The sequence below is a fragment of the Brachyhypopomus gauderio genome, chromosome 2, assembly GCF_052324685.1.
Source record: "Brachyhypopomus gauderio isolate BG-103 chromosome 2, BGAUD_0.2, whole genome shotgun sequence".
NCBI lineage: Eukaryota > Metazoa > Chordata > Actinopteri > Gymnotiformes > Hypopomidae > Brachyhypopomus > Brachyhypopomus gauderio.
This window is the reverse complement of record NC_135212.1, coordinates 25784805-25795074: the sequence shown is the minus strand read 5'-3', so window position 1 is coordinate 25795074 and position 10270 is coordinate 25784805.

Sequence of the window (10270 nt, the reverse complement as noted above, 5' to 3'; positions counted from 1 at the left end):
CTGAGAGGGATCCTGATGCGGAATAACACGTTCTTTATTTGAATAACTCTGTACAACAAGCCACACGATGAGCAAAGTGACGTATGGCAGGTGCAGAGCAGTAGCGTGGGAGCGGTGGTCAGTGCGGTCCAGGGTCGAGAGGCGAGGGCAGAGTCCGGGAGGTATCCAGGGATCAGGCAGGAGACGTGGTCTAGGGGACAAGCAGAGTTCGGCACACAGAGAGACAATCAGGAATAACGGCTTGGTATGCAACGACATGAGGCAATACTTCGCAACCAGGAAGTGAAGTCTGGGTGCTTAAGTATGCCCGGAATGTGGGCGTGGTGGTGAGACAGGTGAACGTGATTATGTTATCTGCTATTCCTGACACATATTTTAACTAGTTTGGTTTTTGTTCCTTTAATTTTATAATAAATTTTACACAAAGCTATTGCAATGTATTTCATAAACTAAACTTTTCCATATAGACCAGTGGAGCTAGGACAGACAGAGGTCCAGTGTATATGTAATTAGATAGCTGTTGCATGTTACCCACTACCATGATGTTATTCCTTCAGAATGGTTTTGATCAACTCTGCTTCAATAGCATCTAGCAGTTGCTACAAACACTTTGGCTACACTTGCTTGCTAAGAACCTCTGCATCCCAAATATGCAGCTGGAAGTATCCACTGGAGAGAGGGTAGAAAAAAAATGGCAAACCAAAAAAAGACGATTCCACAAGCTCAGCTTTCATAAAATGCGCATTAATATGTGGCTTTCAGATAATGCTCAGATAATGTGTATTGGGGTGCCAGGAAAACATTCTCTATACCACTGCACCATGACAATCAGTCTATACTGATAAAATAAGGCAGAATAAATCCATAGAGTCATACTGTTAATATCAGATTGTAGGTCTATCATCTATATTTTGCAACAAAAAATTAGATTAATCACACAACATTCCCATTCTTCCCGTCATTCAGTGTTGATGACTTGAGGAAGTCCTGACATGTTTTCTTACATTCTTACTAGTTTATCCGCTTCACCAAAATGCATAGTTGCCCTTCTAAGCTTGTATCTAAATACAGAACTGTAAAGAGTTTGAAATCTGCTTAAAAGTGAACATTATGGAGATGTTACCTTGGCAACACCTTTTTTTATGCAGAAGACCTTAATCAGGATCATCTCGGCCCAGTGAGCACTTATGAAGACAGGCAAAGAACTGAACCCCAGGGCAAAGTCATGACATTTATTTTTCTTCTGTTTTTTTAATTAATGAGAAGTTAGCTATTTTTACAATTCATGAAACTTTTACCACTTCTTTTCAGTGAAGATTTTACCACTTCTTTTCAAATGGTGATGCTGTGCAGTTGTAAACATACCAATTGACTAGAAAGAAACTGGTCTTGTGCCAGTTGGTTTAGAGTGCTCTAAAGCATTTTCCATAGAGGAGCTTCTGAGTGATATCTGGGGTGGAAGGGACCTGCAGACATCATACTGGCCCCATTTACTTCTCTAGACTGATAAAACTCAGCAAGCGTTTCCAGCTGTAGCAGATGACCTTCTCAGCTCATTTGATAACACTGTAGCATGTTTCAGGGCTGAGCAGTAGTGTCGCCAAATCAAACAACAGAAGAGATGATTATGTATTGATGGCTTTATTACATTGGACATGGTTGGTTTGTGTAATGCAATTTTTTATCTTGATTTTGCTCAAGAAATGTGATCTCTTCTGAGCTGTCTGTCATAGAAATTATGTTTTCAGATGATCTGAGATCGTCGGAGATGAATGTGTAACGTCGAGGGCGTCAAGGAGCGAAAAGCGGGTACAAATGCAGAGATGCAGAAATGCCTATACACCGTAATCAGATAAACACAGACAACGATCCGCCATACTACCAAGCAAACAAAGCATATACAGTGGGGAAAATAAGTATTTAGTCAGTCACCAATTGTGCAAGTTCTCCCACTTAAAAAGATGAGAGAGGCCTGTAATTGACATCATAGGTAGACCTCAACTATGAGAGACAAAATGTGAAAAAAAATTGAGAAAATCATTTTGTCTGACTTTTAAAGAATTTATTTGCAAATAATGGTGGAAAATAAGTATTTGGTCACCTACAAACAAGCAAGATTTCTGGCTGTCACAGACCTGTAACTTCTTTTTTAAGAGGTTCCTCTTTCCCCCACTCATTACCTGTATTAATGGCACCAGTTTGAAGTCATTAACAGTATAAAAGACACCTGCCTACAACCTCAAACAGTCACACTCCAAACTCCACTATGGTGAAGATGAAAGAGCTGTCGGAGGACACCAGAAACCGAATTGTAGGCTGGGAAGACTGAATCTGCAATAGGCAAGCAGCTTGGTGTGAAGAAATCTACTGTGGGAGCAATAATCAGAAAATGGAAGACCTACAAGACCACTACTAATCTCCCTCGATCTGGGGCTCCACGCAAGATCTAAGCCCGTGGGGTCAAAATGATCACAAGAACGGTGAGGAAAAATCCCAGAACCACAAAGGGGGATCTAGTGAATGACTTGCAGAAAGCTGGGACCAACGTTACAAAGGCTACCATCAGCAACACACTACGACGCCAGGGACTCAGATCATGCAGTGCCAGACGTGTCCCCCCGCTTAAGCCAGGCACGTCTGAAGTTTGCTAGAGAGCATTTGGATGTTCCAGAAGAGTATTGGGAGAATGTCATATGGTCAGATGAATCCAAAGTAGAACTATTTGGTAAAAACACAACTCGTCGTGTTTGGAGGACAGTGAATGCTGAGTTGCATCCAAAGAACACCATACCAACTGTCAAGCATGGGGGTGGCAACATCATGCTTTGGGGCTGTTTCTCTGCAAAGGGACCAGGACGACTGGTCCGTGTACATGAAAGAATGAATGGGGCCATGTATTGTGAGATTTTGGGTGCAAACATCCTTCCATCAGCAAGGGCAATGAAGATGAAACGTGAGGAGATCTGCATGGAGGAATGGGCCAACATACCAGCAACAGTGTGTGCCAACCTTGTGAAGACTTACAGAAAACGTTTGACCTCTGTCATTGCCAACAGAGGATATACAACAAAGTATTGAGATGAACTTTTGTTATTGACCAAATACTTATTTTCCACCATTATTTGCAAATAAAGTCTTTAAAAGTCAGACAAAATGATTTTCTCAATTTTTTTTTCACATTTTGTCTCTCATAGTTGAGGTCTACCTATGATGTCAATTACCGGCCTCTCTCATCTTTGTAAGTGGGAGAACTTGCACAATTGGTGACTGACTAAACACTTTTTTTCCCCACTGTATAAAGACCATACTAATCATGAAACACCTGAACACACTAATGGGTTACAAAAACACGAGGAGGGACTACAACAAGACCACATGGCTACATAAACAAAACATACATGACAGCTGAGGGAGGGGTTAACCATGCTGGACTATACATAAGAATTTGCAGGATACATTACATTTACGGCATTTGGCAGACGCCCTTATCCAGAGCGACTTACATTTTTATCTCATTTTTATACAAGTGAGCAATTGAGGGTTAAGGGCCTTGCTCAGGGGCACCTCAGTCATGGCCTCAGGTCTGGGAATCGAACCCACGATCCTCCGGTCACAAGACCAGTTCCCTAACCACTAGGCCATGACTGCCCTCATTGCGGTAGCATTGATCTTCATAACTAATGGGGAAAGTGTAGATAAGTGCTTCCTAAAGTGTATGATCATTTGCACTGTTTTGGTGCTGTTGAAATCCAGGTTGCCTGGGCCACACCATGAAATAAGATGCCCTGCTACGTTTTGTCTTGTTGTCATTACTCTTTCCGATGAGTGACACGTATGAGTGACATCATCTGCAAACATAATTAGAGGTCACTGAATCAGTCATTATACAGAGAGTACAGGAGAGGTGAGAGTACACAACCTGGTGGTGACAGGCAGAGAGCAACTCAGAACATACTGCTTCAGGTTAGTTAGGAAGTCATGTTTCCATTTGCAGATTTGCAGAGTCAACCTTCATTTGGCAAAGTTTGCACTACTATATCAGGAATGATTATGCTGAATGCCAGTCTAGAAATTTACAAAAAAGATTCTGCCATATGTGCTTCTGAGGTCCAAATGGTCCTCATATGTGCCTCTAACGTCCAGCACCGAAATGCAGAAACATGCGATGCACTGAGCATTCTGGCACTTTTTTTCTATTTTAGACAGCGTTAACTTTTTCTGAGATTTTTGCTACATAGCTCTTCTGTGGGATTGGACCAGGCAGACTACCCTTCTTTCCCCACGGGCATCATCTTCGTCACAGGTTCACCTGCTGTCCTTCCTTGCGCTACTTTTCATAGGTGCTAACCACTCCATACCAGGAACATCTCCAGGAACATTTCACAAGTCCTGACATTTTGGAGATGCTCTCTGTCCTAGTCATTTATCCATCACAATTTGCTCTGTCAAAGTCACTCTTTATACTCACCCATTTTCCTGCTATTATCACATCAATAAAAAAAAAAACTGACTGTCCTCTTGTTGTCCAACATATCCCACCCCTGCCTTATTATGATGATCCATCATAATGAGACAATCAATGTTATTTTTTCTTTAAATACATACACCGTTGTTTAAAATCAATAATGATAATCAATAATAATTTTTTTTACCAATAGCTCTAGATCAATCATGCATTTCTGTGAATGAAACATCAGAAATAGCAGAAAGAGCTTTGAAAATAGCAGGATTGAAAGTAGCATCAGGAAGTGATCTACCATCACCTACCATAATAATAAAAATTATTATTATGACTGTTATTGTTATTAAAAACCTGCTTTGGCTGTTATTTACCATGACCCATCCCATCAGTTACCGACTCAGTTAAACATCCACCAACTCTTCATCAGTGATCATTTCCTGGCCCTTCCCAACAGTGTTGCTGTTGGCTGGGTTGACAAACCAGTGAACTCTTCAACTCTGGGGTAGTAATCCTGGCATCAGAGGTTCACTCGCTGTAAAGGGGATGAAAGCTCACTATCAAATGGTAGCATGGTTTCATAGCAAAGTAATGAGTGCATAAAGTAATGAATAAAGTAATGAATGCATATGAATACAGAAATGAATACATATTCTTGTGTAGCCATTAGGTTTCCCTTAATGATGTTTGGGAAACTGTATTTTTTATTTCATATTAAGTCATCGATATTAAGTGAGGTGATAGTATTAGATACCATTACAGCACATAAGACCAAAGCAATTTATCTCCAAGATAAATGGTTAAACACTTGATCTGAGAATGTTTTTAATGGTTTCCATAATATCAGTACAGCAATGTACCAAGATACTCCAACAGAAAGTGAAAACAATCATTCTGTTTTTAAAGCCACACAGAAGATGTCATTTTCTCTTTTTCAGTCATTACCTCAAGGGCAGAATACTTATTGAAGTCAACAAAACAGTGAAGATATCTGGCCTCTTACTACTCATCTACTCTTGTCTGAAATCTCTATTTCAATCTCTGAAGCAGCTTTGTCACCCATATTGCGGCCTGAGGCACAGCGTTTTAACAATCCCAGAAATGTCCATCAAATATCACTCACGTCTCTAAAGTCAAGCCCATGGACTGTCAATCATCAATCATGAGATTCTTGGTGAATCCATCTCAAGAAACCCACTGAGCACTCACACCAGTCACCACATCTCAAGTAATCGGTTTAAGGATATAACACAGAGTTTACTCTTTATTCAATTGATGAGTGTATAGGTATAATATCATTTTAAACCATAGAAAATATTGTCTTTTTTTTACAATACATATTATAAATAAACAATTTTCATTCCCCCCCTCCCCCCCAAACACAATAGATGCAGACAAATGCAAACTTTGATTGTAGTGAATACTCTTCCTGACATCATAAATAGTACAATTAAAATGTGGCAGATCAAAATACGACATTAATCTTCTCCTTACAAGTTTAAGAGTAGAGTTTGGAACACAGAGGGACTAAAGAGGGTAGTATATCAAACACTGAAAAAGCTAGAAAGTCACTAATTGACAATCTGCTTTTTAAGTACTCTCTCTTAAGTAGGGTTGCCACCTAGGTCTGACAAAAAACAAGTCATACGCGAACGTAAATTGTTGACAGGGGGGTGGGGCAGCGAACGTAAAATATTACCGGGGTGGGGGGGGGGGGGGGTGTAAAATGGACACAGCGAGAAAAAAAGACAGATTTAAAGTGTGCAGAAACAGTCTAAATAGTCGTTTGAACTAACCTAGTGAAAACCGGGACATTAAATTATTATTATTATTATTTTTTGCCGGGACCGAATATTAAAACAAAAGAAAACCGGGACAAACCGGGACAGCCCGGGAAAACCGGGACAACGACGTGAAAACCGGGACAGGTGGCCCTTAAGGCAGGAGGTAAGTAACTGCGAGGCATATGAAACAGCCCTAAAGTATCATGAATGCCTGTGTGACTGATTATGGTGTATAACTACAGTATAGAGTGCTAGGAACTTTGATTAACTTAAAGTTAATATCTCTATCCATATATAGCATTCTGTTTTCATTTTCCACTCCTTTGGTAAAACATGTCATGTTTTTTTATTATTATTATTAGTTGTTCTGGGACCTGTTCATAGGACAGGTTCACAATTGAGAATCTCTCCCTTCCTGTTTCTCTCTCGCACACAGTTCAATTGAAAAGAGGATAATCAAATAGTCATGCTGTTCCATATTCACACACTGCGCATCAAATGTGCACCCAGTGATCAATATTTTATTAGAATGGAGAGAGGCTCATGAATACCACACATCGTTGACCTCGGCTTCCTATGACAAACAACCTTTTCAAAAGAGTTACACTCATCACTGTTGAGAAACGGTGGTTTTCCATTAATCCTCAATGCATATTCTCAAAGCTTCTCAAGTGTACAACATACTACACATAGTATGATTTTAATTCAAGCAATGATGTCCCTTAAGGGTAAACACAGTACATTTTGTATAGCAGTGAAGAAGGGATATTTTGAAATGTAGCAAATTAAGTCACACCTGTAGTTCTAAAGGCAGTTTTAGGAGAGGAAAAATACAAATATGTAGCACATTAACCAGAATGAGAACCATTTCAACTCTTCCTCACATGCTGCTTCTAATAAATGCTGGACAAAAAATGAGGCTACCTAATTGCAATCACCATTTAACAATAGCAGCCTTTATTTCAGATGGCATTTTAACTGGAAGGGAATTAAGGCTTTGAAAGCAAGTTGCCCAAGAAATATGTGAAACTAAAGATTTTTCATGCTTGTACAATTCATTCACTGTAATCTTACATTGTTTACTGTTTTCGAATGAATCTCCTTGTTCTATAGTCATTGTTAACTGAGTGGAAATGGTTGAAAAACCACATGAAACTCTCTCTCTCTCTCTCAATTGCTAATGTAACAAATTCTAACTGCATTTGTAGATTATATTAACTGGGCAGATAATCTCCCATTTAATTATGTCCAGTGGCCTGAACGAACAGACCTCCTCATTACTCCATGACAGCAACACAGTCTGTTAAGGGCATCATTTTCATGCTGGCCTCCATCTACAGATGGAGCCTGTGCCTACCTCTTCCACAGCTGCTACATGGCACTGCCGTGAGCTCAACTATGCATCCAGCTGAACTCCCTGCATGCATCCAGCCGAATTCTCTCACAAATCACAACATTACTTTTCATATCGTAGGGCCGACACAGCATGTGGCACTAGTTAAGCTACTTAGGAACCTGAAACTCAGCTAACAGCACTGCTAACACCTATTGGTATAATTATTGTTGATGCAGCTATAAGGTCTTCATTTTCTCCCCTGCAAGAATTGCAGAAAATGTAGTTTGGTGTTCTTGCAGTTTTTCTCTGCCCAAATTAGTCATTTTAATTGAGGGCTTTGAGAGCTGTTTATAAATATATAGGGAAACATAGAACCCCACAGAAACCACACATTCAGTATTGTATTGCACATTATCATTTAACAATGTTACAGCACTGGTATTCAGAGACAGACAGATGTTTATTAAGAAGCCATGAAACTGACAGATGCAATCTGTAATTTTTTTTTCATTCTTGAAAAGGTTTTTAATATGGGTTCATGAACATGGGTCAAGCCAATGTTAAGACTTGGACTAAATTGCTATACAAGTTGTGAGCCACCACTGGAAATCTGCTTTAGTCTAGGGTTAATCTAGACCTAGGAAACTGGCCACTATGGTGCAGAAAGACAAAGATATGATATTCAGATCTGGCTCATCTGTAAAGTGCCTCACCCCACAAGCTGCTTTACACATTTACACATGGGTGGTAATCTTGGAAATATTCTGTTACTCTATAGGAAAGCCATATGTAGAGGAAGATTCCATGATAGCTTCGGTCATTCACAGGAAGTATGAGAGCAGAAAAACAGCCATGTCAGAACAGAAGTACCTCTTTCTCTAAAGTAGTGAACATTTGCTAATGTGAGATAACCGCAGACACATGATTAAAACCTGTCCAGCCTTCTTTGGAACAATCAAAATGCTGCACAAAGCAAAGCTATTGAAAGTAATTCATGAAATGTCATCAACACAAGCAGCTAATTCAAAACCACATGCAAACAGGACAACTGTATAATTACAAAATCAAATGAATTCTTCATGTTGCAGACTGAAAAGGAAAAAAAACTAAATGAAAAAAAAAAACTATGAAACCTCCAACAAGGACAGGAACACTGAGAAACCCATAAGAGAACTGAAGCCACCACAGTGAACAACAGGAACACAGGGGTTGGATGGGATGGTATATACCCAATCTCCATCAGGCCAGAATAAGAGGCAGGTGTGGATAATCAGTGGGAGGACCCAAAGGGTGGAGGACCCAAGGGGTGGAGGAACCATAGGGTGGAGGACCCAAGGGGTGGAGGAACCGAAGGGTGGAGGACCCGAAGGGTGGAGGAACCAAAGGGTGGAGGAACCAAACGGTGGAGGAACCAAAAGGTGGAGGCCCCACGGGTGGAGGACCCAACGGGTGGAGGAACCGAAGGGTGGAAAAACCGAAGGGTGGAGGAACCGAAGGGTGGAGGCAAATCTGCAGTGACAGAAAAAGAAGGAAACACCCTCTGTAACTACAAGTGAATAATAAAATTCAAAGATCCAAATCAGAGCACCAATAATGTCATAACACAGTCAATTATGCACTGGGTAACATTATGAACTGTGTAACCTCATTAACAACATGCAATTTCATGTTTAAAATGAACAAGAGAAGTAGAACAAAATGTGAGTTTTGAATGGTGAATAAGATTTGGTATGAATTCCATCACCTACTGCCACAGTAATGACCACAGACCCAGCTAGGCACTGCTGTTTCCCATGGCCCCAAGCTATGAGCTGTGAATATGAATTTTGTCTATAGATATTTGACAATGACTGGAGAAAATATATCTTCAGAGACAAACATATCTTTTAAGAGCAACTCATAAATACTGCATGACTTGCACATTTTTCACTTTTGAAGGTCAAGAGAGAGTTAGCCTGGAATATACTTTCAAGTAAATATGTTCTCATAAAAGCCATTTTTAAGACTAATGGCACAATTGCACTGCACACAGACCCAAATGCATTTTCCTCCACAGGAGGGTAGACGTGATCCAAACTTTAACTGAATGTTGGAGCAGTAGGGAGTCAGCCCTGCTTTAAATGTCTGTATAATAATGTCATCTTCACCTTCTCTATTGACAAAATTCATTAAGCAGAAATATAGTCCCAAAAGTTATCTAATGCAGGGAGAGTGTGATAATCTGTGTGCCCCTAGCCTGAGATATGAATAGTTACAAATCTTCATTTGACAAATATTAGAGGAGTCCATTTACAGGTCTGCCAGTAAAATAAAATATTTTATTTTAACAGTGAGTTTAAATAACACAACTCACAAATTATATTTCAACACTCTTTCATCTAATGGAACATTAACAAGGATACCCATTCTATTAGTTTCACTGTAAAGTATAGCCATCAAATGGTGACTGGTGAATTGGTGAATTCAAACAAATTAAAGCTTCAAAATTGAGGCTGTATAATAGTGGTTTAGAATTCATTCATGGTATTCAGGATGCAAAGGTCCCAATAAAAATTGGTCATGCATTATTTGGGAATGGGAATTTGTTTCTAACTAATCTTATCAGCTATTAAAGGTATTCTATTTTAGACATAAAAAAATGAATGCACTTTTAGAGATGTAATACATTTTCTTAGAAACACATAGGCATAG